Source organism: Scyliorhinus canicula, chromosome 7 (assembly GCF_902713615.1).
Source record: "Scyliorhinus canicula chromosome 7, sScyCan1.1, whole genome shotgun sequence".
In the NCBI taxonomy this organism is placed as follows: Eukaryota; Metazoa; Chordata; class Chondrichthyes; order Carcharhiniformes; family Scyliorhinidae; genus Scyliorhinus; species Scyliorhinus canicula.
The window spans coordinates 83705337-83732639 of NC_052152.1; the positions used below are offsets into that span (position 1 = coordinate 83705337).

The 27303-nt window shown below is 45.8% G+C and overlaps 1 protein-coding gene and 1 non-coding gene across 5 annotated transcripts in view; one reads left to right on the forward strand and one right to left on the reverse strand.

Annotated features, from left to right (window-relative positions):
* LOC119969087 (cilia- and flagella-associated protein 47-like) overlaps window positions 1–27303 on the reverse strand; it is an 868530-nt gene that overhangs the window by 410647 nt on the left and 430580 nt on the right. The gene's annotated exons all lie outside the window — the stretch shown is intronic.
* On the forward strand, window positions 10908–10981 carry trnai-aau. Its single transcript has one exon. It is a non-coding gene; the product is annotated as a tRNA-Ile (tRNA).

The following is a 27303-nucleotide window of genomic DNA, read 5'->3' on the forward strand; positions in this document are numbered from 1 at the left end:
TGACATGTGTGGGCTGAAAATCTAGATGGTGGTAAAAGTTTCTTTGTTCCGACTGTGCCAATATATCATTTGATGTTCACCATGTTGAATGTCCATGCACTTCAATGTTTTGATCATCCTCATCAACTGATCATATATTTTGTCCCTCGTCTTTGAGGATCTTGTCTTGACACGGTTTGGTACATGCCCTTAGTTGGTTGCAACACTGGATCTGTCTGGCCTCTGGTTCTGGCTCCTCATGAAGTCAGATCACTTATTTTGGACTTTGCTTTCTGCATTGGGTACATACAGTACCCCCTGTTGCCACATGCATTGCACACAGTGTTAAAATCTGAGCATTCCCTGGGTGCATGTATGAAGCAGCACTACCCGCATGGCTTATTAAGCTTGTCTGTATTTCTATAATGCCAAGGGTGGACACATATGCATAGCCCGTAGACTCTTGTCCACCATTGGCATGACTTTATACTTGTATCCCATTTGCAGTAATGCTCTAGTCTTTGGATTGCACGACAAATATTTTTGAAATACTTCAATTTGGGTAGATGCTCTCACCAGTTCCATTACTGTGTCTGCCAACTCTAATACCATGAAGTTGCAATCATGCCCTTGTCTCTGCATCTACTTATTAATTGGTTATTGTTCTCTGTCAGTTGTTGTCTAAAGGACATGAATTCCAGACAGTATATTTTGGAATTGACTTACAATTGATCTTCTATTTTTTCTGGATTTTTACGATGGTCATCGGAAGAAAACTGACGTGTTCCGTCTATGGGGGCTTTCATTGCCCATTGCAATTTCAAATTTAATAGCCTGTTTGACTGGTTCGGGCAATGGTCCCAAAAACCTTGCTCGATGATTTGTCAAAAAAAGTAAATTCAGTGAGGAGACCCATTGCCTTCTAATTGAGTATTAGAAAATAAATAGTCATCTTTCAGCTTTTTGCAGTACATGGAAACGTAGAAAATAGGAGGAGGAAGCCATTTGGCCCTACGACCATGATCTGCCATTCATTATGATCATGGCTGATCTTACAACACTATGGCCTAATCCCGCCTTCTCTCATATCCTTTGATCCCCTTTGCCCTCAGTGCTATATCTAACTGCTTCTTGAAAACATACATGCCTCAACTACTTTCTGTGGTATAGAATTCCACAAGTTCACCACCCCCTGGGTGAAGAAATTTCTCTTCATCTCTGTCCTAGATGGTCTACTCCGTCTCCCCAGACTCTGACCCCTTGTTCTGGACACCCTGTCTAGTCTTGTTAGAACTTTATAGGTTTCGATGAGATCCCCCCTCATTCTTCTGACCTCCAGTGAATACAATTTTAACTGACTCGATCTCTCCTTATACGTCCATCCTGCCATCCCAGGAATCAGTTTGGTGAATCTTTGCTGCATTCCCTCGAGAGCAAGAACATCCTCAGATAAGGAGACCAAAACTGCAAACAATATTCCAGGTGTGGCCTCACCAAAGCACTGTATAATTACAGCAAGATGTCACTGCTCCTGTACTCAAATCCTCTTGCAATGAAGATTAGCATACCATTTGCCTTCTTTACCACTTTCTGTATCTGCATGATTACCTTCAGCGACTGGTGTACAAGGACACCGAGGTCTCGTTGCCCATTCCCCTCTCCTAATTTATAGCCATTCAGATAATAATCTGTCATCCTATTTTTGCAACCAAAGTGGATAACTTCACATTTATCCAAATTGTACTGCATCTGCCATTCATTTGCCCACTCACTCAATGTGTCCAAATCACACTGAAGGATCACTGCATCCTCCTCACCGCACACCCTCCCACCCAACTTTGCGTCATCTGCAAATTTGGAGATATTACATGTTGATCCATCATCTAAATTATTAATACATATTGTGAATACCTGGGGTCCGAGCACCAATCCCTGCAGTACCCCACTAGTCGCTGTCTGCCAATTTGAAAAACACCCATTAATTTCTATTCTTTGTTTCCTGTCTGTCAACCAGTTTTCTATCTATCGGAGCACATTACCCCTAATCCCATCCCATTTTACACACTAATCTCTTATGTGGTACTTCGTTAAAAGCCTTCTGAAAGTCCAAATAAACCACATTCAGTGGCTCCCCTTCATCAATTCTACTACTTACATCATCAAAGAATTCCAGTAGATTTGTCAAGCATGATTACCCCTTCATGCTGACTGTCCAATCCTGCCACTGTTTTCAAAGTGCTCTGCTATAAAACCTTTGATAATGGATTCCAGAATTTTCCCCACTACCGATGTCAGGCTTACTGCTCTATAATTCCCTGCTTTCTCTCAACCTCCCTTTTTAAATAATGGGGTTACGTGAGCTGCCCTCGAATCTGTAGGAACTGTTCCACAGTCTATAGAAACCTGGAGGATTTCTAGAGTCACTTCCTTAAGTACTCTGGGATATAGATTATCAGGCTCCAGGATTTATCAGTCTTCAATCCCATCAATTTCCCCAACACAAATGGCGCTGAGGACCCGGGTTCGATCCCAGCCCCAGGTCACTGGCTATGTGGAGTTTGCACATTCTCCATGAGTCTGCATGGGTTTTACCCCCACAACTCAAAGATGTGTAGGTTAGGTGGATTGGCCACGCTAAATTGCCCCTTAATTGGAAAAAAAATAATTGATACTCTAAATTTAAAAAAGAAATTCCTCAGCATCATTTTTCTATTAATAATGATCATCAGTTTCTCCCTCTCACCAAATCATACATACGTACCTCAACATTTCTGGTATCATAGTTGTGTCCTCATTTGTGAAGACATTTTTAATGGTATCTTGAGCTTTTCACAGCGATACAAGTTTCTTCTAGATCTTTTCAAGCTTCTTTTGATCCAAATGGCAGCACCTTAGTGGCCATTGCCTTAACTGGTTACAGGTTATTCTTCCAAAATGATGGCGTTGTTGTGTTCTTTCTGACTTTTGTTTAAGTCAAAGACCACAAAACAGCAATTTTGGCACAAAATGGAGCTGCCTGCTTCAAAGTGAGACAGTGAAAAAGCATTTTTTTATGACCTTCTTTTAGATTTTAAGATCTGTTCGTTGATAGATAGTTGTCATCTTGCAGAATTTTCCTTCCCCAGATCTCCTGTCATGACATTTGTTCCCAACCCAGCCTGCAGTATTTACCTTCCCCAGATCTCCTGTGGGATGGGGTGGCACAGTGGGGCAGTGGTTAGCACTGCTGCCTCATGATGGCAAGCACACAGGTTCGATCCCAGCCCTGGATCACGGTCCATGTGGTGTTTGCACGTTCTCCACATGTCTACATGGGTCTCACTCCCACAACCCAAAGATGTGCAGGGTTTGTGGATTCTCCATGCTAAATTGCCCCTTAATTGGAAAAAAAATGAACTGGGTACTTTAAATTTATATTTAAAAAAAGATCTCCTGTAGGAACATTTAAGTAGTGATTCTCCTGTCTGTGGAGTTTTGCTTAAAGCGAGACCTGTTCCTGTTTAAACTTTGCAGCAGGTAGAATTTAACTATTCTAACATCTTCAAAAACCATGCTGGCACCCTGCCAACATGTTACAGTCTTCTTTTCTTTGACATAAACATACAAATTAGACACATGGATTGATGAAACAATAATAGGGGTTTATTATTTGAAGATAAGACTATACACAGAATATTAACTGGGAGGATCCTTCCCCGCTTTTCTCCACAGCAGGAGCATGAAAATTAGGAGTATGAGGCTAAATTGCAATCAAAAAGAGAGCAACAGACTTTTCAGAAAACTTTGTTGTATTCTGTGACCTTGTCGTTGCAATGATGCACACAGAACTGCTAGTGACTTAACTAGGATGATGATTTATTGATTAACCCATGGCACATTAACAACCAGAATACTATACAGACAAAGTTACTATTTGAATTTCATGAACTCTCCTGGAACTACCCTGTGTGCAACTGTCCTGTTGCACACCTTACTGCTGAGAGGCGGATGTCACATGATCGATGTCTGATGCCACCAGCTGGTCAGAGGTCGCATTGCTAATTATGAACAATGAACAATATTATTCACAGGCACCACATCCCCCTTCCTTTGTAGATGTTAACATGATTGGTATTATTGTTTAACACACGTGGCATGTATATACAGATTTAACTGTGCTTTTAGTTCACATGATATGCTTGCTGAATGTAATCCTTGTGTACAGCTCATTTGCATCTCCAACAGGAGCACTCCTCTGATCATCTGGGATCTTGTCAGCTTTCTGGATGACTGGTTTCCTTGCTGGCCTTAGCCTTTTGAGATGATGTGTCCTGAAGACCGGTATCATTACTGGCCATGCCTGTGTCACCAGCTACTTTTGTATCTTTATGCAATGCTTTTTGCTACTGCCTCATTGTTTACTCTCTGGCCTGTCAGCCACATAGTCGATGTCTTCTTGCTGGTGTCAGTGTGACTCACGGTATCCCCCACTCTCCTTCTCTACCACTTTTTGGTTTTGAGAATAATTTAGTGACTGTTCCTCTTTTTTCGCTTGGGTTTGGTAGCGCCCATTTTGCCACTAGCCTGTGCCATGGGAGCAGTAGTCTGTGGATCTTCTGCTGAGACGTCCCAGGTTGGCGTCCTTCTGAGGGACTGTGCGGTCATGGTCAGGTCTGCACCTTCAATGGATGGTTGCAGAGACTCTGGGTTGGGTTGGATCCACATCCCCAATGTTGGGTGCTGTCCCTAAATCCTGTGTTTGAGCTCCATGTGATGGCCTATCGTCACTCGAAATTACAATGCATATGTTGTCTGGTCCTGAAGAACCAAGTAATGGCTCATCCTCGTCTTGTAATATCATCCATTGCAGTAGAACTACATACCAAAATAGCCATCTGCTCCTCTAACTCATCTTTCTGTGGAGTGGCCACGAGCATTGGGGAGTCCACTACCGGAACCATTTCAGAGGCTTGAGACAATTCACCATGTGCCTCTGGAGCCAGTTTCTCCAGAATTGGTATTATATATTCCGTTATTAGTTTGGTCGTGGCCAAGTCTTTTTCCTCCGAAGTGTCTGCTACTGCAATCTCACTTTCCATCTTTGCGTGCGCCATCTCAGAGCTTTCACACTTCTCGGTGTCCTGCGCTACTGGGCGTTCCTTTTGATCACCTCGTCATTCCCACCAAACCAACGGAGCAGCGCTTCACAGGCTTCCTCATCCAGCTCACCATGACTCCCGCGAAACAATCTTACTGGCATTTCATAGTCGTCTTCATCTGGCTCACCCTCCACGTCTTTACCTTCTTCATCATCTTCATAGTCTTCATAGATATCATCGTAGTACTCATCATCGGAGTCTGTATCATCTGCAAAGACTTCTCCTGTAAAATACAACATTGTACACGGAAATATGTGTTCGCGCAAGAGGCAACCAATTTCAAAGTCAGCAGCGAGTTTTGCTGCAGAACTTTTATTTAACACTCCATGCTGTGGAACTTCAGGAGGACTGAAGAAATTGAACAACAAGTCATTTAGTACAGTATTTGTAACTGTTTTACGAGTACTCCGACCCTTATGCTTCGGCTTCGTTTTAATGGTTTTCAGTGTGGCATTTTTTTCTTCGATCTGGCACCCTGTGGATCCCGTTATTTCTGGTTCGTCAAAGAATGAAAATTCAAGCTTGTGAGGCCGTGATTCCAGCTGGTATACTTTCGTAGTTAACTAATTTGAGAAATATTCATTTGGCTCAAACCTAAACTCCAGAGTGAAGCACATTGGCTGTTCACATTCTGAACATTTAATGTTCACACCTTGTAGATACTTTAATATGGGCTCATTGTGCTCCTGTACCATACCACTGAGTAAATACAGTGGAGACTGTTAACCAGAAGTCTGGAATTCCCTTTGGCTCTTCCATCTCTGTCATCCTCCACCTGGACATTTGCTTATTTTTCATCGAATGACTGCACCAGCGTATCTCGTTGAGATTTGTAGTATTTGTCTGGTCTCTCGCTGTGTGAAACATGCAGCCGCTCAACCAAGTTCAGGGCCTCACATGGCATCCGGAAAAAAAGTTTTCCATCTTTCAACGGCACCAGGTTTATCGTTTCGGAAAGATTTCTTCACTTTAATTGGTCGGACTCTTCTAGTCCTTGGTTGAAATGAGATCAATGAAGAACCGTACGTCCAGAGGCATCTCATCAACTGCATTAACTGATCTGATTTGGTTCACTGCAGGACACGAAAAAAATTGTTTCACAAAATGATTTGTACGGCCACACTGGGAATATACTTTTCCATTTGTTGGACATTGCCGTTTGGCCATGTCGGTTGCCACATTTCTGCCATAAGATAGCACTCCTGTCGGCCGCATAAAATAGCCTCCCGCAATGAGACCATGTTTCTTATTGAACTGCGCCACAGTGCTGGTGGCACTGGCGTCTGATGTGTTGGGCAGGCTGGGTCGATGTGGACTGCGCTTGATGCAGTGTAGCGAGAGACAGACTTCCAACACTTGATGAGATGCAACACGATTTTATTTAACATCTAACTATTATACATGTTCAACTGTGGGTTGACACTATGCTGACTTGACTGGAGACCTGATGCTAGCCTGACCAGATTTACTAGCTACCACATGGTGTTTGCAATGGCTAGCTCACGAGCTCTGACTTTCTCAGAGGCTGGGTCCCGAGAGAGCGGGAAAACTAGTGCCCTCTGGCTTTATAGTGGTCGTGTCCTTTCTGCTGATTGGCTGCTCTGTTCTGTGTGCTTACTGGTCATCCTGTGTGTCATTCACTGCCTGTCTGTACTCCATTATATACATAGGTGTATATTATGACAGCATCTTCTTCCATGTTGGCGACAAAATGTTTCAGAGTGAGTGTACTGATTTGCTGTGCAGCCAACTCACTCGCATGGCAAATCTTAATCGTATTTTCCCAATTTCAGGTCTTCTTCCCGCAACAATCTCTCATGGAGCTTATCATTCGACATGCCAAATACTATTTGGACATATATCATCGATGATTTTAGATTACTGAAATTGCAGGACTGGGCCATCAATCTTAAGCCGGTTACAAAGCTGTCAAAAGATTTGCCTTGTTTCTGGGTACGCGTACAAAAAATATATCTTTCAAATGTTTCATTTTTTGTTCGGAGAGCAATGCCGGTCAAAGTACTTTATCACCTCATCATACCTCTTGCTTTCCTCTTCGCTGTCGAAAGTGAAGGCAGTGTAGATTTCAATTGCTTGTGGACCTGCTACTGTGAGTAGCAACACAATGCGTCCATCATCAGATGTGCCTCTGGGCGAAGGGCTGGGACAGAGAGTTGAAACTGCTGTTTGAAAACACGACTGTTTTCAACAATGTTACCTGACTCTTGAAGCTGGTGAGGTGCCTTTAAACCTTCCATCCCAAACTTCATCATTGTTTGTTGTGTTGAAATGCCAATGGCCATAGTTCACCAGGTCAGTGGAAGAATCTTCTCTTTTCCGTTCTTCGGCTGGTTTCGCTTAGTCTTTTCTGCTGTTAACTTTAAATGTTCAACACCCCTGGTACCATGTGACCTTGCTGTTGCAATGATGCACGCAGAACTGCTGGTGACTTAACTAGGATGATGATTTATTAACACATGGAAAGATAACAACCAGAATACTATACAGACTAAGTTACTATTTGAGTTTTGTGAACTCTCCTGGAACTACCCTATATACGACTGTCCTGTTGTACGCCTTACTACCAACTGGTGAGAGTTGGATGTCACAGAACCGATTTCTGACGCCACCAGCTGGTCAGAGGTCGCATTGCTAACTATGTACAATATTATTCACAGGCATGTCACACAAACTTAAAAGGGGGTGCAGCCGAGGGCAACATACATATGCATGGCCCATGGACTCCACAAGGCCAAAAAGACAAAGGCATCTTGAGAGACTGTGAACCAATGCAACCTACATGTTGTATAGGACTGATTCATGTATTAAATTGTGCATACGTGCGCCTGTGTGAAGGAGAGTGAATAAATGAGAGAGAATTATCATCCTATTATCTATGCCTAAAGCAGGATGGTGCAGCAAAAAGCAAATTAAGTTCTAATGACTTACTGTTAGAAGTTCACCCATTACAATTTCTGGCTGGGCCTCAGTTTTGGCAGCCTGACGTCTCATAGATACAGGTAAAGAACTCATTAATGTATGTAAATTAGGGTCAAATAATACAGTTAAGAGCCCAATGTCATTTTCATTTCAGGTTAATCAAGTTTATCTACATAGCAATTACCCAGTCAGTACTTTGTTTTTGCTTTCCCACTGGGATTATTACCCAATCCCTAACCTTGTGGGTGCAGGAGAATTTATTTTCCTTTTTGAATACATCTGCACATTCTGCAATTAAATTACAAAACCTCTCTTCATTTGTACGAGGTGTAAAAGGAAAATGCAACAGATATTGGAAATCTGAAATAAAACAAAAAGCGCTGGAAATACTCCGGTCAGGCAGCATCTGAGGCAAGAAACAGAGTTAATGTGCTGTATTGTACAGGCTCCGGTGGGCTCCCAACACCCCAGTATAAATGTTGGGGACTGGCACACCTCCACTATGTTAACTTGCCTTTTTTAATTTTTCAACTGACAGGCCTTTAATCAATAGGAGGCGAGGCCTCCTCCCCCCTCTCTCGGAGGAAGTCCCAACTCAGAGCTGTTGACCAATTGGAGGCTGGCAACTCTGCAATACCAGCAATACCGAAAGCGATGGCCACTGTTGGCACTGCACCTAGACAAAGAAGGGAGAGCAACCATGGATTGGCAGCAGGCCCCAGTGAGAGGGAGCCTGTGAGAGCGGGGGGGGGGGGGGGGGGGCACTCTCAGCTGAGGGACCCCCTCCCCACCCCCCCCACCCCCAAGCCCGCCCCGCACCCCCATCTTTACCAAGCCATGAGGAACTATACAGTGATGGGCAGTGATCTAAAACAAAAGTGTTGCTTTTTGAATTTGATGTGCCTGTATGATTACATTGACCATTGTTCATGGTATTTTGGTAAAAGCTTACAAATGTTTCCAGGGTCAATGTTGATGAATATCAAAACTGAATGAGGCAGGGTGTCCGAGCAGATGTTTTGTGGTGCTTTAGTGAACACACAATACTTTGGAGTTATCCAACGCCTTTAATTTAGTAAAATGCCCCATGTGTTTCTCAGGAACATTATCATACAAATTTTTGACAAAAAGACATAGGGAGCGATTCTCCGGCCTCATTACGCTCTGGCTCAAGTGAAACAAGGCCAGTGAATAGCGAGAGAGGGGGGAAAACGAGAACCGTGCCAGCAGCGATGCAACCGGCAGCTCCCTTAGGCGCAATCGGGAACTCACTGGAGCGAGTCAAGAAACCAATTATCACCACTAAAGCCTTATTTCCAAACAAGTAACGAGAGCCACCCCTTATCCAATGGCCTCCCATCATTCAGCTTCCACCCCAGCAGGTGGTCATGCTGGCGCCGATAAGTACTCCTTTTTAAAAACATGAATCTGGCGGAAGGGTTTCTGAGGGGAGCCGAGGAGGTGAGTAGCCATCTTTGTTCATAGGTAAAGAGCCCGGGGGCACTGGACTTTCCACGCTAGTGCTCAGCGCGAGGTGGGTGGGGTCCCTCGGCTGAGAGTGGGGGATCCTCGCAGAGGTGGACCACCATGGGGGGGGGGGGGGGGGGGGGGTGCTGGGGGAGGGCACCCGCTCACAGTACCGCCATGCCAACCCCTGGATCATGTGTACCCGTTCCAGGGGTAATCCTTGTCCCTGCCGGTCTGCCCCACCGACCACCCATAACCCCCACTGACTACCGAGGCTTCTGGCCATGCAGCTGAAGGCTATTGCTAATAGCCTACATGTCAGGACGGAAAACTACATAATCTTTGACATGGACCAAGCCCAAAAGGGTGGGGGGGGGGGGGGGGAGCAACCGCTGTTCGTCAGTATAACACCCTCTCCCAATGCCTTACAGATGCTCGAGGCGGCGGACCATGTGCTGGACCCCGGCCCACACCCTGAGGACCCAACGGACAACGCATGCCACAGGAGGCTCCGCCTCAACAAGTAGACGGTGTGGCACCTGTGCAATGTCCTCGCGGACCTGGCACCACATGGAAGGGAAGGACACCTACTCCCGGTGGCCATCATGGTCACCACAGCCTTGAACCTTTACGCCTCACGGTCATTCCAGGGCTCGAGCGGGTCCTGTGTGGTCTCTCACAGTCTACAGCCTGCACGTGAATCCGACAGGTCATGGATGCCCTGCATGTATGGGTGGAAAACTCAGTGACTGGGACATGTTCTGCATGCCTATCTGCGACTGGGACAACTGGGCAGCCTCGGCCATTCCCATCTGAGATTGGGACATGCCCCGCAGAACCTCATCAAAGTCAGCTTGATACTGGGTGACATCTCCCAGTGAGGCAGACATTCTGTCGAGACCCTCAGCCATGGCCGTCACCGACTGCAGGATACCTTGGACACTTTCATTAATGGTGCTAATGTCGTGTACCAAACGCTCCACTGCGGTTGCCACACTAGCAGTGTTGGCCTCGGTGACGCGCATTGCTGGAGACATTTCCTGTGCACGCAGCCTCTGGGAATCCCTCAAGCGGCTAGGGATCTGCTGGGGTGACGCTGGCATCTCCCTCTGAATGTCTTGGCGCCACCCTAACATCTCCATCAGCTGCGGAATGACCTCTTCCACAAGCATAGCATCAGGTTGGGACCCATCTGGGTCCTGGGATCCAGAAGGCCTGCAACTGCAATCTTGACTGGGGATTCCAGCCTCCACCTGATGTGCATCAGCAGCTGAGTGGTGCTCACCAGATTGTGCCCCAGAATCCTGACCACTAACATTTCCCACTGAGGTGCATGTATGTGCACTAGTGGAGGGTGGGGATGACAGGTGTCCCACGACTACGGGCTGGTTAGCTCAGTTTGTTTGAGCGTGGTGCTAATAACGCCAAGGTCTCGGGTTTGATCCCCGGACGGGCCACTAGCATTTACTTTCTCAAGCATTCCTAAATAATTGACCTTGGGGCCTCACGGTAGCATGGTGGTTAGCATCAATGCTTCACAGCTCCAGGGTCCCAGGTTCGATTCCCGGCTGGGTCACTGTCTGTGTGGAGTCTGCACGTCCTCCCCCTGTGTGCGTGGGTTTCCTCCGGGTGCTCCGGTTTCCTCCCACAGTCCAAAGATGTGCGGGTTAGGTGGATTGGCCATGCTAAAATTGCCCATAGTGTAAGGTTAATGGGGGGATTGTTGGGTTACGGGTATACAGTTTAAGTGGGGTGATCATTGCTCGGCACAACATCGAGGGCCGAAGGGCCTGTTCTGTGCTGTACTGTTCTATGTTCTATGTTCTATTATGATGGCATTCTCTGAGCTCTCCTTCGAGATATTCTCATGGGAGGCTGGAGAGGGGGCACCTTGGCTGAGCCAGCACCAATGGCTAGAGGACCTGAGGGAAAATGGATATGTGGTCAGTGGGAGGGATGGCTCAGTCAGTAACGCAGTAACAATTCACGTTTGACAGCTCCTTTAACTGGAGCCCGGTGGTTCCTCACCTCTGGGGCATTCACCAGCCTCCGTGATGGTGACACATCTGTCCTCGGCCACCCCAGTCACCTCTAGGACCTACTCCTCGAAGGACGTGACGAGTCCTACGTCCGGCACACCGTCGCCAGTCTGGACCCTCTCTCGGCAATTGCGGGACAGCTTTTCCATGAGCCATGCGCGTGATACAGTGGTTGGGGGGAGGGGGGGAGAGAGAGGTGGTGTGGAGGGAGGGTTGGAGGTCGCATGGTGAGTTGGAGGTGGATGCTCTCCTGGGAGCGGAAAGGTCGTTGAGGGGGGGGGGGGGGAGGGGGGGCATTGGTGTCTACTCACCCGTGCTGTCCTATGTAGGTCATTGACCTTTTTCCGGCTCTGGAGGCCAATCCTCCTGGTCACAATCCTGGCACTCACCGTCACTGGCACCTTGTCCCAGGCAGCAGTGGCTGCTCTATGGCTGGCCCTCTGGGACCTTCAGGGTAACAGGACACCCCTCCTGACCTCCACTGCAACTAGGAGCCTCCCCAGATTTGCATCCCCGAATCTTGGGGTTGGTCTCTTGGGCGTCATAGTTGCAGGCTGGCTGGGATTGGCTGAGCAACTGCTCCTTAAGTACTGCTCGTCCTGGTTAGCGGAGGGCTAGCCAGCGTGGTGCCGATGAATCGGCTGGCGAGCCTTCATTTGCAGCGAGAAGCCCGTGGAGCCTCATTACATGGACCAATTAACATTGAATAGCATTGCCAGCGGGGCTCAGCACCGGGAAGCTCGCAGCAATTCCCGCTCGCTATCACACTTAGAAATTTTTCCAGAGAATCGCACCCACATAAGGACATCTTGGGCGCGATTCTCCGAAATGGAGACAGAGTGTTCGCGCTGTCATGAACGCCGTCACGTTTCACGACGGAGCGAAATGGGCACGGGCACTACCGATTCTGGCCCCCACAGGCATTGGAGTGGTTCATGTCGCTCCAGCCTCCCTTCCTGGCAACAACTGGATGCCGCACCAACCCACGCATGCGCAGTTGGGCCGCGCCAACCCGCGAATGCGCGGGGGACTTCCTCAATGCGCCGGCCCCAGCACAACATGTCGTGGGGTTCAGGGGCCAGCCGCGTAATAAAATAGGGCCAGGGCAGGAGAGGCCGGCCCGCCGATCGGTGTGTCCCGATCACGGGCCAGACCCCATCGGAGGCCACCCCTCCCCCGGTGAAGGAGCGCTATTTTCCGCCCCACAGGCCACTCCCCCGACACTACGCGCAGAGTTCCCGCCGGCTGCGAGCAGGTGTGAACGGCGCCGGCGGGACTCTGCCGTTTCCGTGCGGCCGCTCGGCCCTTCAAGGCCGGAGAATTGGCGCCGCGCCAAACACAGTGGCGCAAATGGCGCCGATTATACGCTCCTCGGAGAATCGCCTGCCGGCATCGGACTGGCGCTGCGGGAAAAAATAGCGCGAACGGCGATTCTCCCATGTGATCATAGAATTTAGATCATAGAATTTACAGTGCAGAATGAGGCCATTCAGCCCATCGAGTCTGCACCAGCTCTTGGAAAGAGCACCCTACACCCAAGGTCAACAACTCCACCCTATCCCCATAACTCAGTAACCCCACCCAACACTAAGGGAAATTGTAGACACTAAGGGCAATTTATCATGGCCAATCCACCTAACCTGCACATCTTTGGACTGTGGGAGGAAACCGGAGCACCCGGAGGAAACCCACGCACACACGGGGAGGATGTGCAGACTCCGCACAGACAGTGACCCAAGCTGGAATCGAACCTGGGACCCTGGAGCTGTGAAGCGATTGTGCTATCCACAATGCTACCGTGCTGTGCCGTGGCATGGGAGAATCCCGTCCCTTTAGGTCCCACTTTGAAGTGGTTTGTAGAGGGAATGCCAGAGCTTGGGGCCTTGGTCACATGGCCATCAATGTTGGAGCAAAGAAATTTGGCAATGTGGGAAAGGATGAATTTGTGGGAGAGAAAAGGTCTCAGAGGCTTGTCAGTGGAGGAGATTGCTGAGGGGTGAGGGATTTGATGACAAGGATGTGAATTTTAAAATCAAAATGTTGCTGGTCCAGGAACCAGTGTAGGTCAGCAAGCACAGGTGTGAAAGATTATTGGTGTAAATTAAAATATGGAGAGCAGAGTTTAATTTGATCTCAAGTTTACAGGGGATACAGGGGAGTCCAACCATGAGGATATTGAACTAGTTGAGTCTAAAGGTAACAAAGGCATGTATAAAGATTTCGGCAAATGAGCTGACTTAGGGGCAGAGATGGCTGATGTTCTGGAGGTGAAAGTCGACAGTCTTACTTTTGGAGGGGATATGGACTGTGAAACTCAGCCCTGAGCCAACAGGAAACTAAGAATTCAAACATTCAGAGTCATCCACAGATAGTGTTAATGGAGAAGGATGGTGTCAAGAGGCCGGAGCACAATGTTTGTTGTCTTGGGGACCAAAGATAATGATCTTCATTCTTCTCAATATTTAAAGAAATTTCTGGTCAAGTAATATTGTTAAAAGTGTCAGAAACTATGGTCACATTAGGACCTATGGAAGAAAGACTACGATGGATCATGCATACCATGTTATAATTCTCGCATCAATTAAGGCTGGTATAAAATTTGAGGAAAATGCTTTTACCTTTCCTCCAATTACTCCTGCTTATTCAGCAAACGTTCTTGTTGGAATTATTTTGTTCATGTAAGGTACTGATTTTAATAATGCTGCAACACATCCATCGGAAGTATTCATTGACACAGCCATAAAAGATCCTAAGATTATGGCAGTTAAGCTCTTGGTGTTGCAGGTAATATATTAGCATGGATAAAGGTTTGCCTAAGTATCAGGAAACAGAGATTTTGGATAAATGGATCTTTTTCAGGTTGATGAACTGTAACTAGGGGAGCACCACAGGGAACAATGCTGGGGTCTCACCTATTTATAATCTATATTAATTACTTGGATGGAGGGACAGACTGCACTGTAACCAAATTTGTTGACAATATGAAGATATGTAGGATAGCAACTTGTGAGGGAGATACAAAGAATCTGCAAAGAAATCAATTAAGTGAGTGGGCAAAAAGCTGGTCGATGGAGTACAATGGTCAATGTGAAGTTGTCCACTTTGGCAGGACAAATTGAAAAGTAGAATATAATCTCAATGGAGAGACTGCAGGATGCTGTGGTAGACGTATCTCTACGTGAATCACAAAAAGTTAGCATGCAGGTATAGTAGGTAATTAGGAAGGTAAATGGAATATTGCTCTTTATAATAAGGGAGTTGGAGTATAAAAGTAGGGAAATCTTGCTACAACTGTACGGGGCATTGGTGAGACCACCTAGTTTTGGTCTTCTTATTTAAGGAACGATACAAGTGCATTGGAAACAGTTCAGTGAAGGTTCAAGCTTCTTTTTTTCTGATTCTGATGCACATTCAGTATATTTCCAGCATTTTCTGCTTTACTTCACATGCCCAACATTCAGATCCATTTGAAAATTAAACACTAACTTGATCTACCTTAAATTCTCTTTTCTTCACTAGCCCCTTATCATCAAAGACTTACTCCCACTTCAGTTTGATGGGTCCTGAGATGGCTGTTGATAAATCAAATGAATGAGCTGTAGGCTCTGCCACATGTAGAGCAGGTGGTGCTTTAAGAATTTGATAGATGAGTGTGTGGGGATTTGTGTGCCCTGCCCGATGCCTCAAATTCAGCACATTCCTGTCAAAGTCTCTTGATCTTTTCAGTGCCTCCCTGGTGAACTTTCTGTGGCCAATTTGGAGCACGGAACTCTCTTGAGTGGGTGATGTTGATTATCCTCGTCAGGAACGCCTTGAAAACATTCCTAAAATCTCTCTTCTATCCTCCTGGGAGCCACTCGTCCGAGTTCTGAATTATAAATTACAGGCCTGTTTACACACATTATTGCTCATTCTTGGCATAATGGCCAAGTTGAGGATTCTGGGATCTAGATGGAATTCATATTTTTTGGAGCTAATCTAAAACCAATCCATCTCATCGTATTTTTATATTCAGGATCAAGTCAGGTTGACTTGGTTTTTCACGCTTAGATTTTATTTCCAATTTACTATTGACCTGTTTTCATTATGAACCAAGAACCTTCATCTTAAATTGGGTTTACATAGCTACACTAGAGTTTCTGCAAGCAGGAATTCCTACTAGCCGGAATGCAGCCTTAACATTGTTTCAGAACTAACTTTTCTCCAGTGCATAATTCAAAGACTTGATAATCAGTGGCAAATTTCCTCCAAGCCTGCCACCATTCCGCATTACAAACCAGCATGTGTAGAATGCACTATTGATCATGTGGATAGACAAAAGATGTCAAATGAAAATACTTAATGATTCATTCAGTCGGGTTGAACTGAATTAGAGGAAGAGCTTCACACCATTTATTAGTTTGATATTCATTTGTATAACATGGTCTTAGGAAATGGATTCCAATAAAAACAAATATTAAATTGATGTTCTCATACCAATGAAAATACAGATGATTAGGAGAACATATTTCCCACCACATACATTTCAACCTTTAAAATATGGCTTCAAGTTTGTAATTACAGTTGTCCTGTTTTAAAATTGCTATTACAGTAACCGAGGAAAAATATGCAAGATTGTGACCTTTACAAATAATTTCATGGGATGTTTTGAAATTCATCCCTTGACAAATGAAATACTAAAAAATATTTTTATATGGCATAACTCATGGCAAGAGAGCGACTTGCTTATTCACTTCATGCGCCTGTCCTAAATGAGACACACGCTTTCCAGTAATGTTAACAATAGTTACAAAACATAACATTATTGTTTGGGCTGTATAGGTCGAAGGAACAAAAGTGGTTAGTGAAGAAAGTTTCAGCTATTTTTAGCTAAAATCAAGCTAATGTTTCAGATCATTGTGGTTTTGTCAGATGTTAATGCTGTTTCTCATTCCACAGATACTGCCCAATCTGCTTCACATCAAGCATTTAAAGACTTCACCTCTTAAAGAAGAAGTGGATTCCGACTACAGAAAGTGCTGGAAGTGGCTGTGAAAAGCTGTCCAAGCAGGACAAACCATCTGAGACAAATCAATCTGTGTGATCAGCAGCCCATCCCCCACTTTAAACATTCACTGTCTCACCACAGACAAGCAATGACAGCAATGTGCACCATATACAAGATGCACTGTAGCAAACCACCAAGGTTCCTTTGACAGCACCTTCCAAACCCATAACCTCTACCTTAAAAGGGACAAGGACAACAGATGCATAGGAACACAACCTCCTGCATGTTCCCCTCCAAGCCAAACACCATCCTAACTTGGAAATATAGAATCGTTCCTTCATCATCACTGGATCAAATAGCTGGAACTCGCTTCTAACCAACACTGTGGGTGTACCCACACCACAGAGACTGCAATGGTTAAAAAGGGCAGATCACTACCACTTCCTCAAGTGCAATTAAGGATGGAAAACAAATACTGCCCGAGCCCGACCCACATCCAATGAAACAATAACAAAAAGGGAGTACACAGCTTTTCAGCGGGGAGGATTTTGACAGATCCGAATGGGAGATATGTCATGGTCAGTGGGATGTTAGCGGTTGAACCAGTCGTACTGGTCAATGTATATGCCTCAAGTTGGAATGACACAACTTTTATTCATAGGTTGTTGTTGCTGATCTCGGATTTGGATTCTCACCAGCTGATCATGGGTGGGAATACTAATTAAGTTTTGGACCCCCCCCCCCCCACTGGATAAATTTAAGCTAAGCTGTTCAGACCTTCTGGGAATGCAAAGGGCTCTGTTATCCTTCATGGAGCAGATGGGATGAGCTGACCCTTGGAGATTTTTATACCAATAGGAGAGGAATTTCTCATTCTTCTCTCGGGTCCACCAGGTCTATTTTAGGATTAACGTTTTTGTAGTCGGCAGGTCCTTGCTGCTAGGGGTGGTGGAGTCGGGATACTCAGCAATAATGATCTCTGATCAGATCCCACACTATGTAGACTTGATGGTTGGCTCGAGTTCTGCTCATCAGCAACTTTGGAGATCTGATACTTCACTGATGGTGGATAAAGGGTTTTGCAAGAGGATCTCCTCTGTCATCGAGAAATATTTCTGCTTTAATATGAGTGAGGAGATTTCCCCTTCCACGCTATGGAAGGTCTTGAAGGTGATCGTTAGAGGGGAGATTATCTCCTTTAAAGCACATGAGCAAAAGAGTGAAAGGGCAGAGAGGCAGAGGTTGGCAGACGCCATCTTAGACGTGGACAGTCAATACTCGATCAGACATCAGAATTGTTGGTTGGTAGAAAGAAGTTTGGGAGCGGAGTTTGGGCTTCTATCCACGGACAGGGCGGTGCGCTTGCTGCGACATTCACGGTGGGGTGGGGAGCTCTCTATAAACTCGGGGAAAGGCTAGTTACCTGCTGGCATATCATTTGATTCGGCAGGTGGCCTCTCGGGAAATTTTGCATGTCAGTGATAGGGTTAGGAGACTGCACTCCACCCTAACCAAGGCTAATGGGACATTCGAAGCGTTCTATAGGAATGTTTACAAGTCGGAACACCCAGAGAATGAGTCTTTAATGTCTGCGTTTTTAAGATGGTCTGGCCTTCCTTGTAGTGGAACAGGAGGAGAGGGAAGAATCGGATGCTCCTCTGACTCGAGTGGAGATTAAGGAGGGTATGGGATCAAGGGCAGCACAGTGGTGCAGTGGTTAGCACTGCTACCTCACAGCGCCGAGGCCCCAGGTTTGATCTGGGTCACTGTCCGTGTGGAGTTTGCTCATTCTCCTGTGTTTGAGTGGGTCTCGCCCCCACAACCCAAAGATGTGCAGGGTAGATGGATTGGCCATGCTAAATTGTCCCTTAACTGGAAAAAATGAATTGAATACTCAAAATTTATTTTTTTTAAATAAAAGGAGGGTATGGGATTGATGCAGTCGGAAGGCGTCGGGACCAGTTGGGTTCCCGATTGAATTTTACAAAACATTTGCCGGGTTGCTGACACCAGTGCTGCTTGAGACGTTCGAGGACTCTGACTTGAAGGATATTACCGACCTCTTTGGTGCAGGTGACGATCTCCTGTATATTGAAGAAGGATTAAGTCCCGATGGAGTGTGCATCGTACCACCCAATCTCTTTGTTGAACGCAGATGCAAAGTTGCTAGCGAAGGTATCAGTGAGGTGTTGGGGAGTCAGACAGGATTTATTAATTGGGAGACAACTGTCAGCCGATGTCCGCAGGCTGCTCAACTTGGTTCTGTCCCCCTCTCCGTCCCCTGAAACAGAGATGATTATTTCTCTGGATGGTAGAGAAGGCATTCGATTGAGTGGAATTGAGCTATTTATTTGAGGTTTTGGGCAGGTTTGGTCTTGGACCTGGGTTTATATACTGTATCTGCCAGTGTCCATCCAAATGGACTCTAAATACTTCTGACTGGGAAGGGTCACAGGACAGGGATGTCCATTATCTCGTCTACTGTTTGCCTGGCTATTGAGCCTTTGGCTATCACACTGAGGTCATCCACAAAGTGGAAATGAATAGATAGAGCAGGCAGGGAGCATACAATGTCCTTGTATGCGGATGACCTGTTACTGTATGTGACGGACCCTCTCCGTGCAGAGGAGATAATGAAACTGCTTCAGAGTTTTGGCTCCTTTATGGGGTTCAGATTGAAGCTTGGTTAAAGCGAATGTTTCCCGGTGAATCCCCCAAGAAGGGGAGCTGACCTGAGGAAGTTGCCCGTTCACCTGACCAGATCCAACTTTTGTTATCTGAGAGTCCAGGTGGCCCACGACTAGGCCTCATTACAGAAGCTAAATTTTGGGGTCCTGGTTTGAGCCGCGAAGGAGGTGAAGACAGAAGAGACGGGATAGCCTCCCACTGACGTTTGCTGAAAGGATCCAATCGATTAAAATGAATATCCTCCCAAGATTTCTGTTTTTGTTTCAGTGCCCTTTCAAAGTCTTTTTTTCGCAGGAGTTAATAAGATGATCTTGTCTTTTATTTGGGTGGGTATGACCCACGGATCCACATGGGGTTTTTGCGAAGGAATAGACAATGAGGGAGTCTTGCGTTATATTATTATTGGACGGTGTGGGGGTGGCAGAGTCCATGTGGGGAGGATGGAGAGGAATGACTGTAGAGGTACCAGCTTGAGGGCATTGGTTTCGACTCTCCTTCTGCTTTCCCCATTGAAATGGACTGCCAAGCGGTGGTGGTGGGCATCTTGAAAATATGGATTCATTTAGATGGCTCTTCAAACTGGGTGCTATGTCAAGTTGGTCACAATCTGTGGGAACCATTGTTTTGTGCCAGCGGTTTTGGATTCGTCGTTCGGGGTTTGGAAGGAGGGGTTGGAAAGGTTCAGGGATTGGTTTGTTGATAGTAAGTTCCTGAGTTTTGAGGATGGCTGAAGAGGGGTAAGCCCTCAAGAACTAACCAGTTTTGATATTACCAGTTATGAAACTTTGTACTCAAGGAGACTGCTTCCTTCCCTTTGAACACCCTCCTTCGTTGATGGACAAACTTCTTTCAGCTGCAAGTGTCAGGGAGGGAGGGAGGGAGGGATGTCAGCGATCTATGGCAACTGATGTCGACAGATCAAGTCCTGCTGGACGAAATTAAAAGAAAAATGGGAGGAGGAATTGTGGCAGGAACTTGAGGATGGGGAGTGGAGTGAGACTGTATATAAAGTCAACTCTACCTCTTCATGCACTCGGCTCAGCCGGATGCAATTCAAGAAGAAAAGTACAGCACAGGAACAGGCCCTTTGGCCCTCCAAGCCTGCGCCGACCATGCTTTCGGTTTAAACTAAAATCTTCTACACTTCCGGGGTCCATATCCCTCTATTCCCATCCTATTCATGTATTTGTCAAGATGCCCCTTAAACGTCACTATCGTCCCTGCTTCCACCACCTCCTCCGGCAGCGAGTTCCAGGCACCCACTACCCTCTGTGCAGAAAACTTGGCTCGTACATCTCCTCTAAACCTTGCCCCTCGCACCTTAAACCTATGCCCCCTAGTAATTGACCCCTCTACCCTGGGAAAAGTCTCTCACTATCCACTCTGTCTATGCCCCTCATAATTTTGTAGACCTCTATCAGGTCGCCCCTCTACCTCCTTCGTTCCAGTGAGAACAAACCAAGTTTGTTCAACCTCTCCTCATAGCTAATGCTCTCCATACCAGGCAACATCCTGGTAAATCTCTTCTGCACCCTCTCTAAAGCCTGCCCATTCTTCTGGTAATGTGGCGACCAGAATTGAACACTATACTCCAAGTGTGGCCTAACTAAGGTTCTATACAGCTGCAACATGACTTGCCAATTTTTATATTCAATGCCCCGGCCAATGAAGGCAAGCATGCTGTATGCCTTCTTGACTATCTTCTCCACCTGTGTTGCCCCTTTCAGTCACCTCGATCTATCTGACTGTCAATACTTTGCTTCCTTGATAGCCCATAGGTAAATCTTGTTCGGCTGGAGGTCCTCCGCGCCCAGTACAGAAGCTGGGCTCGGGACCAGATGAGTACCCAATTCATTTTTTCCAATTAAGGGGCAATTTAGCGTGGCCAATCCACCTAGCCTGCACATCTTAGGGTTGTGGGGGCGAAACCCACGCAAGCACAGGGAGACTATGCAAACTCCACACAGACAGTGACCCAAAGCTAGGATCGAACCTGGGACCTTGGCGCCGTGAGGCTGCAGGGCTAACCCACTGCGCCACCGTGCTGCCCTTGATAGAATTTTTACACTTAGAAAAAAAAACAAAGACCGGCTGAAGGATTCTACCTGAGGTGGCAGCCGCTAATTTCCTTTTTCACAGAGTTGGTCACCATAAGATGTTGGGGGCGGGGGGGGGGGAGGGGGGGCGGTGGAGGGCATTGGGGTTTGGTTGTTGGTTCCTTTGGGTTTGTGGGGGTGGATTAATAGGTTGGAGTACTGTTAACTGTTGGACATAAATGGTTGCATTAGTGTTATTCTGGAAAATAGTTAACTAAATTTTTTTATTATTGGGAGGACGGGTTGGGCGGCATGGGATATTTTTTGTATATTGTATGAATCTGTTTGAATATTTTATTATGATAATTACAATAAAAATATTTCTAACAAATAAGGGAGAACACTAAATATAAGTGCACATTAGATACAGTGGCGTTCAAGGTTCTCTGAAGCAGCACTGGAGGCATTGGTGCGGGGGGGAGGGCAGGAGGAATTAGATCCTCATTTTATAAAGGACCAAGAGAATCTTCAAACGCTGTAAAGGCGTTGGAGCAGATAGCTATCGATTGAGACCAAGGGCCCAAATGTAGTCCCACAAGAAGTTCAATAATCTCATATGAGTGGTCAGGGTTATTGAATGCATCATCAAATACCATCAGCTGGATTGTCCGTTCCTGAGACTAAGTATTGACGCTGGAGCAGAATTTGTGGACTTTCACGACAGCAACTTCAGCTCAGAGTTGAAGAGCTGGAGTCTGAGTCTGCGACACCAGGTAGGGGGAGAGTTACCCGCACTGTGTTTCAGGAGGCGGTCACATCCCTTAGATTAATTACCTTGAATTCATCCATCAGTCAGCGATAGGAGGGTGTGACTATGGGTAAGGCATATAGAGGGATCCAGGAGCCTCAGCCCTTGTCCTTGTCCAACAGGTTTGAGATTCTTGCTCCCTGGGTGGATGAGAGCAGGGAGTGTGCGAAGGATGAGCAAACTGTCCACAGCACCGTGGTACAGGGAGCCATTCAAGTGGGGGAAGAGGAGAGAAATATAGCCATCATTGGGGATACTATAGTTAGGGGCATTGACACTGTAACTAGGATTGAGAGTTCAAAGGTTGTGTTACCTTCCTGGTGCTCAGGTTCAGGATATCTCATCTGGGCTGCAGAGGAACTTGGGAGTGGGTGTTAGAAAGATCCAGTTGCCGTGGTCCATGAAGGTACCAACAGCATAGAACAAGGATCGAGGTTCTGCTGAAGGAATATCAGCATCTAGGAGCTAAAATAAAAATCAGAACCAAAAAAGTACTAATTTCTGAATTACTACCTGAGCCACGGGCTAATTGCCACAGGCTCAATAAGATTAAAGAGGTAAATTTGTGGCTCTAAGGTTGGCATGGGAGAAATGGGTTTGAATTCATGGGACATTTGCACCAGTATTGGGGAAGGAGGGAGCTCTTCCAATGCAACGGTGTTCACCTGAATCATGCTGGGACCAGAGTCCTGGTGAATCACATAATTTCGACTGTAGATAGGACTTTAAAATAAATGGGGGGGGGGGGGGGTCAGTTGAAAAATGAAATGAAAATGAAAATCGCTTATTGTCACGAGTAGGATTCAATGAAGTTACTGTGAAAAGCTCCTAGTCGCATTCCGGTGCCTGTTCGGGGAGGCTGGTACGGGAATTGAACCTTGCTGCTGGCCTGCCTTGGTCTGCTTTAAAAGCCAGCGATTTAGCCCAGTGTGCTAAACCAGCCCAGTTGCACAGAAAGTTAGAAAATCAAAGTTAAAGGAGAATGTAGGTGGCAGGTTAATGATGAGGTGGATTGTTACCAGAAAATATAAGGAAGGGACAGAACGTGTGAAAGTAATATTGCACCAAGGAATCAGACAAGAGTAGGAAAATAGCTTTCGAAGTCAGATCAGCCTTCTTGAAAGTGAACCCTCGGAAAGCAATGGGTCCTGACGGAGTCCCTGGTCATGCACTCAGATCCTGAGCGGACCAAATGGCGGGTTTGTTTGCAGACATCTTCAACCTGCTGAAAGAAGACCACCATCATACCATTGCGAAAGAACCAGGCAACACGTCTCAATGACCACCAGCCAATGGCCTTGACATCTATCATTATAAAGTTCTAGAAGTAGGCCATGAGACACATCAACTCCATCCTCCCAGAGTGCCATGATCCACTGCAGTTCTTATACTGCCAGAACTGGCTCATAGCAGTCACCAAGTCCCTGGCCTTGGAGCATCTCGACAACAGGGACTCCTATTCATTGACTATAGCTCCACCTTCAACAACATGGGCAAAATTCTCCCCTACCCGGCGGGGCGGGGGGTCCCGGCGTAGCAGAGTGGCGCCAACCACATAGACTAGATAGACACTAGAGGGAGCACCAGAGACATGACACACAGACATTCAACCAATAGGCCAGTAAGATAGGACACAACCAATGGGCATTCAAGACACACACAGAGGTGACACTACCACAGGAGGGCATTACACCAACCCATATATAAGGACACAGCACACATGATCTTTCTCTTTCCAGTGGAGACACTTAGTGAATAGACAGGATTGATTTCAAACACATCACACCCACCACGTGGATTGTAGCAGACTGATTAGATAGTCTGAGTAGCTATAGCAGGGTTAACAGGAGAATTGAATCCAAGTAGGAGAATCGTTAACAGTTTAATAAATGTGTTAAAGCTTTCTCCAAGTCTGAACCTTCCTTTGTCAGAGTGCACATCAAGGAAGCAGCTTATGCTACGTCAAGAGCATAACAAAACACTGGGTAGGAACAGGAAATAGCAAAGAAAAGAAGTCCTTGTATACTACAGATCCCCAAACAGTAGTTCCGCAGTGCGGCACAGTATAAACCAGGAAATATTGCAGGTTTCTCATTATGATAATAAACATGGGTGAATTTAATATGCATATAGAGTGGATTAACCAAATTGGCAAGTGTAGCCTTGGGGGAGAGTTCATTGAAATTGTTTCTTGGAGCAATATGTTGTGGAATCAACCAGGGAGCAGGCTGTTCTGGATTTGGTATCGTGCAATGAGGAAGAATGAATTATTGACCTCATAGTTAAAGATCCCCCAGGGAAGAGTGATTATAGCATAATATAATTTCAAAGTCAGTTTGAGGGCAAGAAACTAAAGTCCCACACTAGCGTTCTGGAGTTAAGCAAAGTTGATTACGGCATGACGACAAATCTGGCCAGAGTGGACTGGTTGATGAGCAATGGCTGTTGTTTAAGGAGACATTCAATTCCTCCCAACTAAAATATATTCCACACCACAGAGGAAGAAAGATTGTACCGGGGGGGAGTATCTATGGCTAAGCAAGGAAATTAATGATAACATAAAGCCAAAAACTAAGGCAGCACGGTAGCACTGTGGCCTCACGGCACCGAGGTCCCAGGTTCGATCCCGGCTCTGGGTCACTGTCCGTGTGGAGTTTCCACATTCTCCCTGTGTGTGCGTGGGTTTCACCCCCACAACCCAAAAGATGTGCAAACTAGGTGGATTGGCCACACTAAATTGCCCTTAATTGGAAAAAAATGATTGGGTACACTAAATTTATTTGAAAAAGACAAAAACTAAGGCATACCACAGAGCAAAGGCCAGTGGCAGGCTGGAAGACTCGGAATTTTTAAAGATAACAAAGGGTTACTAAAAAAATAATAAAAAGAGCAAAGGTAAATTATGAAAGAAAGCTAGCGCAAAACATAAAAAAGGATAGCAAAAGCTTCTATAAGTGTATAAAAGGGAATAGGGGAACTAAAGTGAGTGTTGGTCCCTTGACAGATGAGGCCGGGGAGTTAATTTGTGGGGAACACAAATTCTGGACGCTAAATAAATATTTTGCCTCACTTTTCACGCTGGAGGATACTCGTACCACCCCAATAGTAACAGGTAATGCAGAGGCAATAGAAAGGGGGGAACTTAAATCAATCATCATCAATAGGTGAAAAAACACTAAACAAACTATTGGAATTGAAGGCACACAAGTCGCCAGGGCCTGAAGGCCTACATCTTAGGGTGTTGAAGGAAGCAGCAGTGGAAATAGTGGATCCATTGGTTAAAATATTCCCAAATTCCCTGGATGCGGGAAAGGTTCCAGTGAATGGGAAAAATGCTATTATTCAAAAAGGAAGGGAGGCAAAATGTAGGAAATTATAGACCAATTAGTTTAACATCTGTCGTTGGGAAATTGTTAGAATCCATTATTAAGGAACTAATAACAGAACATTTAGGAAGTCAAAGCGCCATCGATCAGAGTCAGCATGGTTTTATGAAGGGTAAGTCATGTTTGCTAATTTGCTCGAGTTCTTTGAAGATGTAACAAGCCAAGTGGATACTGGGGATCCTGTACATGTAGTCCATCTGGAATTCCAGAAGGCATTTGATAAGGTGCAGCACAAAACATTAATATACAAGATCACATGGGCTTGGGGTAATTTATTAGCTTGGATCGAAGATCGCCTTGTCAACAGAAGGCAGAGAGTCGGGATAATGGGTTTTTTCTGGTTGGCAAGATGTAACTAGTGGGGTGCCACGGAGTTTCGGTCCTCAGGCCCCAACGATTTACAATATATATTAATGACATGGCTGTTGGGACAGAAGGCACTGCAGCCAAATATGCAGATGACACTATAAAATATGGATTAGTAAGCTGCAGTGAGGAAATAAGAAATTTACAAATGAATAGTGATAGGTTAGGTGAGTGGGCCAAAATATGGCAGTTGGGGTTGAACATGGAAAAGTGTGAGGTTATCCATTTTGGTCGGAAAAATGGAAAGGCAACTTTTTATCTAAATTGTGAGAAACTGAAGTGTGCTTTGGTGCAGAGGGATCTGGGTGTCCTCGAGCATGAATCATAGAAAACTAGAATGGAGGTACAGCATATAATAAGGAAGGCAAATGGAATTTTGGCCTTTCATTGCTGAAGGAATAGAGTATAAAGATAGAGCAGTATTGCTGCAACTGTACAAGGCATTGGTTAGACTGCACCTGGAGTACTGTGCATAATTTTGGTCGGCTTATTTGAGGAAGGATGAAGTTGCATTTGAGGCAGTTCAGAGGGGGTTCATAGATTAATTCCAGAGATGAGGGGTGTGCCTTATGAAGATAGATTGAGCAGTTTAGGCCTGTACTCTCTCATGTTTAAAAGAATGAGAGGAGATCCAATTGAGGCATATAAGGTGATGCAAGGTATTGACAAAGTAGACGTAGAGCGGATGCTTCCTCTTGCAGAGAAATCTAGAATGAGTTATCATAGTTGTAGGATAAGTGGTATCAAATTTAAACAGAAAAGAGAAGAAATTTCTTCTCTCAAAGGCTTGTGACTCTGGAATTCACTACCCCAGAGTGCATTGGATGTCGGGACATTGAGTAAATTTGAGGAGATAGACAGGATTTTTAATTAGTAATGGGTTGAAGAGTTATTGAGAAGGGGCAGGAAAGTGGAGTTGAGGCCGAGAAGAGATCAGCCATGATCATATTGAATGGCGGAGTGGACTCGAGGGGCTGATTTACCGACTCCTGCTCCCAGTTCTTCTGTCATTATCCATCAGAAGTATGACTAAGGTTGAGCCCAGGAGCTCGCCCGAAACCAACAAAACATTATGCTCATAACTAATCCTCCTCATATAATAATATAACATTTATTAGTGACACAAGTAGGCTTACATTAAGACTGCAATTAAGTTACTGTAAAAATCCCCTAGTCACCACACTCCAGCACCTGCTCAGGTACACAGAGGGAGAATTCAGAATGTCCAATTCACCTAACAAGCATGTCTTTCGGGACTTGTGGGAGGAAACCGGAGCACCAGGAGGAAACCCGCACAGACACGGGGAGAACGTGCAAACTCCACACAGACAGTGACCCAAGACAGGAATTGAACCTGGGTCGTTGGAGCGGTGATGCAACAGTGCTAACCACTGTGCTACCATGCCACCCAACCCACTTCTTTCAGTCCAACCATCTCTTCTGATTTACAAGCTTCACATGGTCTAAGC